This window comes from Pinus tabuliformis, chromosome 2_1 (genome assembly GCF_031772625.1).
Source record: "Pinus tabuliformis cultivar Carrire ecotype Pingquan chromosome 2_1, CPIR1, whole genome shotgun sequence".
NCBI lineage: Eukaryota > Viridiplantae > Streptophyta > Pinopsida > Pinales > Pinaceae > Pinus > Pinus tabuliformis.
The window spans coordinates 73608044-73616836 of NC_142299.1; positions in this window are offsets into that span (position 1 = coordinate 73608044).

An 8793-nucleotide genomic window follows, 5' to 3' on the forward strand; every position below is an offset into this window, starting at 1 on the left:
TCACCCATAAGAAACTGATTGGGACGCAGGCTGTTAACAATATCAGTATTGTTCTCTGCAACGAGAGACCGATGAGTTCTCAGTTCTTGGAATCGAAGGCTTGGCTACAAACAGGGTCCATCCCTGATGCAAGGCCGAACAAAATGGAGTAACCTGTAATGTTTTGTGAACCCAATGGAAAGCCCTTCTCCTGCTAATTCTCGGGCTCCCAATCTTCCCAGGCATAAGACGGACACCATGGCTCTTACATACACCACGCAATTCATTGCTGCTGTGAGGATTACAATGCTGCCCAGCTCTTTCAGTTCTTTCACAACCTGCACAGATCATTAATTGAATCAATCTGATGGTGATCGATCGACTCTAATTTGTGCGTGTTTAAACGATCAATCAGTATTTGTGTTCAAAAAGTGCAGTCATACATTATATGTAAACCAGTGAGTAGATATTAATCTAAACCTCTGTTTCATATGCACCTCCAGCAACTTTAGAGGCTCATATTAAAGCCAAGTTTCACAACTCTCTTGAAGACGTATAATGTGTGAAAGATCTCCACCATGTTTTAAGCTTTCAGTTTTTATATATATGGGGAATCTCATTACAAGTTATAATGTGCAGCATTTAGGGTATGGTGATAAACTTGCAGAAATCTACCTTGATTTTCCATTTAATCACTGATCCATGAAAGAGAGTTAAGGAATGCCTTCCTCTCCAAACAAAACACTCCATGGACAAAATGAAATACCCTATATTTCGCCTCAAAAATAACTACTCATATCAAGATTTCCTTCCGAGAAAGGGCGACTCTCCTTAAAAATAGAGGGTATACCAACATTTTAAAGGCTAATACGATATCTTCTTGGGCACTTTCTTCAAAGTATAAGGGGCACATTCTAGTTTGAGAAATCTAAAAGAAAGAAGACGATGAAAAGCCCTCGAGACATCGGCACATCTAGGCCCCGAGGATATTTTTATGTAATCGAAGCAGCAAATGTAAATTCAAATACATGTGAAGCAAGAGGGATCCTTAAGATCTCCATACCATCTTAAGCCACTAATAGCCAAGATAGCCCATAGGAGATCCTAAGAAACAAAGGGTATACCAATAATTTTGGATGGAAATAGCTTATATCGGTTCGTATTTCGAACTTGTAAATTTAATTAATTAAAAAAAACATGCATCTAATAAATAAGAAATTGAATCATTGAATCACACAAATAGACACATGAATTTTAAGTAGTAAAACTTTAATAGTGTGTCAAGAAAAATTTTATGGGGTAAGGGATTGAAATTTTTATTATTCAAGGTTAATAATAACTCTCTAACAATGAGGTTCATCAACTTGTAAATTATATGGATCTTAAAGCCACTCTCAAGTGTATTAAAATCAACTTTTCTCACATTTTCTTACATGTTTTGTTATATTTGGCTCACTGAGAAAGGTAAAGATGAGATGTCATGTATTGTGGTCTAATGTGCATTAATTGCAAGTTTTGGGGCAAATTTTGGCTTATTAAAGTGTATGAACTCGAAATAGACAAGCAAGAGGGATTTTAGGAGATTGGATCTCCCTCAACTCCTCACTCACTCGAAGATTCCTCCACCAAATCTCATCAGGTCAGAGTTACAAGTAGCTGAACCATTAAGGTCATTGGCAGCTAAGCCAATGATAATAGAAGACCAGTTGATCTCGAGTTGGGAGCCAATCCTCCCTAAATTTAAGGAAGTTGTTGGTAGCTTCAGTTGTATAAATAAGAAGGTCGAGAGCCTCATTAGGATTTGACTTTTTTTTGTTGTAGCCAAGAGGCACTTTTGAGCTAAGACATTCAATGTGATTGATAACTATTATGTATTTTTGATATTTTAATGAAAATGAGAAGCATTCCCTTGATCAAACACTGAGTTGACTCAGAGGACCGAAGCTCTTGGGTTAGTGCCCAACCGTAGCAGCAAAGATTCCTCTTTTTGTACATGTATGCTTAGATTACATTCATAGTTAGCTGCTGAAGTGATTTTGGTTTTGTTAATATGCAAGTATTTGGGTGATTAATTAGTTTGCTTCCATTTGTGGATAGTTAGATCAGTGGTATCATAGTGACAGTAAACACTTCAGAAAATCTTGTGATAATGGCTTTCACCTCATCTTCCTTATAGGATCATGACTTGAGGGTTCCATTCACACAACCCAAAAACATATTTCTTGTTTGATTACTGCATAATCTAGGGTTTCTTGGTGAATAGATCATTGTCTTTGAGTTTCTTAGAATTATTTGCAATTGTCATTTTGATCTCTTGAGTTTTGCTATGGTTTAAAAGCACTTCCATTCATGAACTTAGCCATTAGCTAATAATAACTCTATTTTCCTCCATTCAACAAATCTTTTCCATGTAGAGATGAATTTGTGCATAAATTAAGACAAGAGTGTATGTTCTTGCAGGAGCTTCTAATTTACAGGGAGACCTCATCTCATTCGCCTCATCTAGGTCCTATCTACCCATGTTGCTAAGGTCCACTAAACCCTAAATCCAAATTCTTGTTTTGTAAGCGAAATTGTCATTTCCATTGAGCAATCCAACCATCTTCCAGCATTTAACTGAGCCTTGGATAGTGTTCACCTACTCCATGCCTTATTTCCCCATCAAACACCTTTCCCACACTTCATTCTACCTTTCCTACGATCTTCTAAGCTTTCAGTATGTTTCCTGTAATAAAACAGGGCATCCTGTAGTAGAACTAGGACATCCTATAGTACTACAGGAAACCATGTAGAGCTTGTTTTAAGCCCAAATTTAGCAAAAATTGTCATCTGAGTTTAAATTAGGCCTCCACTTGGCTTCCATACCCTTAAGACTAGTCCATACCTTTCTCCTCTGCCAAAGAACAAGTGAAAATTAGCATTTGCATTTATAAAACTAAACATAAAAAATGGCCTTTTCTGCAATTTCTATATTAGCACATGCATGCAGTAGTCATAATACTTCTTAGATCAGATTCCATGCTCAGTTAGTCTAGATCATCACATGTTACAAACAAGGTTAAGATAGGTTTCTTTTGCAAGAAATACAAATATGTGTAAATGTGTAGCTGGATGATTTCATATTACTTTATAGCATCTTCCAATTTAGTCTCTCATTTCCTAGAGTAGGCAACACTCTTTTTTCTGCATTAAGGATAATTTTCCCTTTTCCATTTAGTAGTCAGGCTCCTTCTAGTCAATAGAAGACTGGTTTGAAAAACCCTAGTGGTCTATCGCCCCAGTTGAAAAGTGACAAGAGTAGACCATTGCATCTACTGTGTATACACCACTATCACCTTTAAATTTTTACGAACCCTGGGTTGATGAAGTAAAGTTGGTAGCCCCAGGAGTTGCAGGATTCTTGCTACAATACTAGTGCTCATCACTTTTTGGCACCGTTGTTGGGGAGGTGTCTAAGTAGATGTTATTTATATTTTATTTCTTTCTAATTCTACAAATAGTTCCTTTCAACAAATAGTTGCAATCTTTTGCTTTCTTTCCAATTCTACAAGTAGTTCCATTCAACAAGTAGTTGCAATTTTGTTTTGCTTTCTTTCCATTCTACAAGTAGTTACGAAAAAAACCCTAAAGAAAAGAAAAAAAAAAAAAAAACTCCTTTCATGCCTCGTAGGAGTAGAGACAACTTAGGGAATTTTTTTCCAAATACTCCCACCGCATCAAACAACCAAACTTCCCTCTTCTTCGATGGTTGTGAGTTAGAGGACCCATTAGGCGAACAACCAGAGATTTTTGAAGAGCCAATTGGGGAAGAAGAAGAGAACATTCCACCAAATTACACCATGGCTGAAAATAGAAATGGGATTGGAGACAAAGAAGGAGATGAGAATAGAGCTGAGGGTGTTTTGCCCATCAGAGAAACTAATGGGAATGCTAGGATGAAAAAAATAAGCCCCTCTGTCGTTCCTCACTTTCATGGCCTAACCTCAGAGGACCCAAATACCTTTTTGTTTGAATATGTTGTCATATGGAGAACTTATGATTACACTTATGATGACCAGAAGTTGAAATTGTTCCCATCCACTCTCAGAGATGTAGCCTTGAGCTGTTTTATGGGTTTACCTAGGGACAACATCACCACCTGCGCTCAAATGCAACAAGCCTTCAACAATAAGTATAGGACTACTGTAGGTCCAAAGATACCAAAGAGGAATTTTTTAGAATGACCTCGGGACATGATGAATCTTTAGAATATTATGAGGAAAGATTCCAACTCAACTACAAAAGGGCCAGGTGCACCCTTGAAATCGAATCACTTAAGCTAGTCCTTCTTAGAGGGATTAGGGAAGATCTCCTAGAAACCCTAAAATTGTTGTCAGGAGGGGACATCTATCAATTACCCTATGATGATATCAAGACAATTTTCAAAAATCCTTCTAGGGCAGCTAGAAAGAAGGGTAGGGCTAGTTAAGCTTTTGCTTGTTCATCCTCCTCCAACACATCCATAAAAAGTGAAATTGGGAACATGTTGGAGGACTTTAAGAGTGAAATGTTGCATACCCTTTCTCTCTAAATGGACACTATGTAGATCAAGAGGAATCAGGAGGAAGCAGAAAGAGCCTTAGTTGTCTTCTGCCCTAGATGCACTAGGAGGCACCCTAGGAAGGAATGTCCATTAAATATGATAGAAATATGCTCGGTCTGTGAGGAGAACCACTCCGCAGAAAAGTGCCCTTCTTTGCCTGGATTAAAAGATGTGTATTAGGGAACTGAAGGGGTGACTAAACAACTCTACTATATCAACCAAAGGAGGCCTTAAGGACCTCGACCATACTAATAAGGCATGCAAGGGGAATCTTATTCATATTACAACCCTAACCAGAATACATCCATTCCCCCTTGGTGCCCTCCTTCTCATCCTTCATGGTCCACTCGGTATTTTGCACCTTAATACCATCCCCAACTTGCCAACCAACCATTTGAGCCATATGCTTCTCCATAACCTTAATGGAATGCACCATCCCTGGGATGGAGGCCCCCATACAACTAAGCTCTAGTGTTACTGCCTCCACTTCCATCTCAACCACAACTCCTACACCCTGCTCCACCTAAGCAACCTCAGATCCCTTCTCGACCAAACCAGAACCCAAACAAAAGACATGCATAATAGATCTACAGTGGAGAAGCATCTTACCCTACCTATACTGTGTAAATTCAAGAAATTAACCCTCAGGGTTGGAAGAGTGCTTCCGGATAATCAACCTCCATCTCCACCTGAGGAGCATGAAGAGGAAAAGGAGGAGAGTGTCCCTTAAGCAAATCCACCTCCTTTTCTTGAGAGATTAATCCATATTGTCAAGCACATCCTAGAAGAGACTGAACTTCTAGGTGAATTTAAAAACCCGTGTGTTAAAATCCCGCTTCTCCAAGCTATCAAGGATGTCCCCATATATAACAAGTTAATCAAGGATAATTGTTTCAAACATCCTGGGAAGCGAAAGAAAGACACCCCTACCATTAATGTCATTGGATAATTGTTTGACTTAATGTTGGGGTGAGTGATTTGCCCAAACTATTTAGATATTGGAGTCCTGTGGCAGATGTACACATCGATGGTATCATTTCCCCCCATACCTTGATCAATATTGGGTCTGCCATCAATGTGATGACTAAGGAGACTATGCTTAAACTGAATCTCCAAGGACCATTAAGAAAGACCATGATAGTCTTGCAACTTGCAGAGAAGTTCGTAGTAGCTTCTGAGGGAGTTGTCGAGGATGTGATGGTCTCCATTGATTCGTGGGAATACCCTGATGACCTCTTAGTTCTCCAAACTAAGACTAAGTTCAATGGTTATCCTCTCATCCTTGGAAGGCCATGGTTAGCCATTGTAGATGCTTACATAAGTTGCAGGGTTGGGAATATGACCATTAAAAATGGGCATTTGTCTAAACAATTGGTCTTGTACCCTCCTGCTCAACCATATTTGGAGCATGAATTACCATTATGGTTAGAAGAGGACGAAGAAGATGGAGTCTACTCTTCCCAATCTGTATCCTGGATGATACTATAGGAGGGGGTCAACTTGATGAAGCTAACGTGATTGAGAAAATCCTCCAAAATAAACCCTCCAACACCATGTCTCTTGAGAAGTTAGTGAAGAACGTTGAAGATAACCCTTGGACTAATCTGTGCCTAGCTGAATCAAGCCCTACTCATGTCAAGATGATAGAATTGGCCCAGAAAGAACATTGAAAATCAACCCCTCTCTCTGTACATCAGGAAGAGGAGTTATGTGACATGCTAAGAAAGCATCTAGATGCCTTTTCCTAGAGTTACAAGGAAATGAATGGGGTGCACCCTTCGGTGTGTACTCACCACATTTACATCAAGGAAGGCTACAAGCCAGTGTGTCAAACTCAGAGGAGAATGGACCCAACCCTCAAGGATATAATCAAAGAAGAATTGCAGAAGTTGTTGGATGCAAAGTTCATTTACCCCATCTCAGATAGTGAGTCGATGTCTCCTCTGGTTCTCGTTCCAAAGAAAAATTGGAAGTGGAGGATTTGTGTGTATTACAGAGAGCTAAACAAAGCCACAGAAAATGACCATTTCTCTCTACCTTTCATTGACCAAGTATTAGATGGTCTGGCAGGAAATAAGTTTTTCTCTTTCCTGGATGTATTCAGTGGTTACAATAAGATCCAGATCAGCCCAGGGGACCAGGATAAAACCTCCTTCACCTGTCCCTGGGGTACCTTTACTTATAGGGTCCTTCCTTTTGGGTTATGAAATTCCCCTGCCACTTTTCAGAGGGCAGTCCTGAGCATCTTTGCAGAGCTAGTCCATGACCGTGTGGAAATTTATATGGAATGTTTCACCCCTTATGGGTGTGATTTCCTGGAGGCTCTTTCTAACTTGGGAAAATTATTAAACAAATTCATTGAAATGAACTTATCTCTTAGTATTGAGAAGTGTGAATTCTTGATGACTACAGGGATTTTTCTAGGTCACTCAATATCCCAGGAAGGACTGCAAGTACACCCAAATAAGATAGCTATCATAAAGAGGGTCCCTACTACTCAGAAGCAGAGGGACATCAGAAGTTTCTTAGGCTTAGTTGGATACTATAGGAGATTCACAAAAGACTTCAACAAGGTAGCCTTGCCTTTGTTTGGACTATTGGCCAAGGAATCCGAACGTTTATGGTTAGAAAGCTGCCAAGAGGCCCTAGAAACCCTAAAGGACAAGTTGACTACTGCACCTATACTCTGAGGCCTAAATTGGGCTCTTCCTTTCGACATCTATGATGATGCCTCTAACAAAGCTATCAGAGCTGCTCTAGGCGAGATAGATGAAAAGCTACGTTATGCCATTTACTTCATCAACACAAATCTGTCCAAAGCTGAGTTGAACTACATTGTGACTGAAAAGGAGTTCCTAGTTGTTGTCCATTCCTTGAATAAATTTATACATTACATTACTGGTTACCAGACTTTTGTACATAATGACCATACGAGTATTAAATATTTGATGAACAAACCTGATGTGAATGCCTGAATTATTGGATGGTTGCTTTTGTTACAACACTTTGATCTAACTATATTTGATAGGTTAGACAGAGAAAATTTAGTTGCAGAGTTTTTGTCCAGATTGGCTTTGCCTATAGATGAGGAAGGAATGGTTGATGACCAGCTGCCAGATGAGCATTTATTTTCCATTTCAGTTCTCTCTTCATGGTTTGCTGATATATCCAACTACTTAGTAGCTGAACAGTTCCCTCCAAATCTATCCTCCAAGGAAAATAACAGAATTATAAGGAAAAGCGCCCCATTCACTTGGATTGGGGGCAATCTCTTCAAGTTGGGCCCAGATCAGATTCTGAGAAGATGCGTCAGGGAGGAGGAAGTTTTTGACATTCTTCTGGCTTGCCATGATGAGCCTTATGGAAGTCACTTTTTAGCCGAAAGGACAACCTTCAAGGTACTACAAGTTGGCTACTATTGTCCCACTCTCCACCAAGATGCAAGAAGATATACCAGCCAATGTGACTGCTGCCAAAGAAAGGGGAAACCTACTCCCAGGGATGAAACTCATTTGCAACCTCAAGTGACTTTTGAGCCATTTGACAAGTGGGGCATGGATTTTATTGGGCCCATTGATCCTCCATTAGGACATAAAAAGTACATCATTGTGTGCACTGACTACTTAACAAAGTGGGCTAAAGCCAACGTTGTCAAGGTAGCCACAAAAGAGAAAGTAGCTAAGTTCTTGAGGGAGAATGTGTTTTACAAGTTTGGATACCCTATAGAGCTAGTCACCGATTAGGGTACTCTGCGTCAACCCTTCTTTGCTGCTTTCTGCTTAGGAACAACTTCTATCACTCGCGACAACTATTTCTGCTGCAAATTCTCTGATTCAGTTGGTTCCTTCAGTTCTCCTGTGATCTGCAACCCTCTAATACCATGTTGAAATTTCTAAATCTAACCTGTTAGAAACTTTCCTGCATTATCTAGTTTATTTCTCCTACTTTTCTAATTAGTGAACAAGTTATTTAGCCATATAAATACTGAAATAAACACAATGCAATCTTAACCATCTACAAATCATGAACTGAAAGAAATAGACAAACACACAAGGGACATCGTTATTTTTGGACAATCATCCTCGGAAAAACCCAACTTGGGAAAACCTGTGTAGCAGTTCTGAGGGTTTTATTATTAATAAGCTTTTCCTGAGTACAACTGGGTGCCAAATTGGTTCACCCGATAGAGAAATCTATCAGGCAGTAATACCTCTCTTTCGAAGTAGATATTC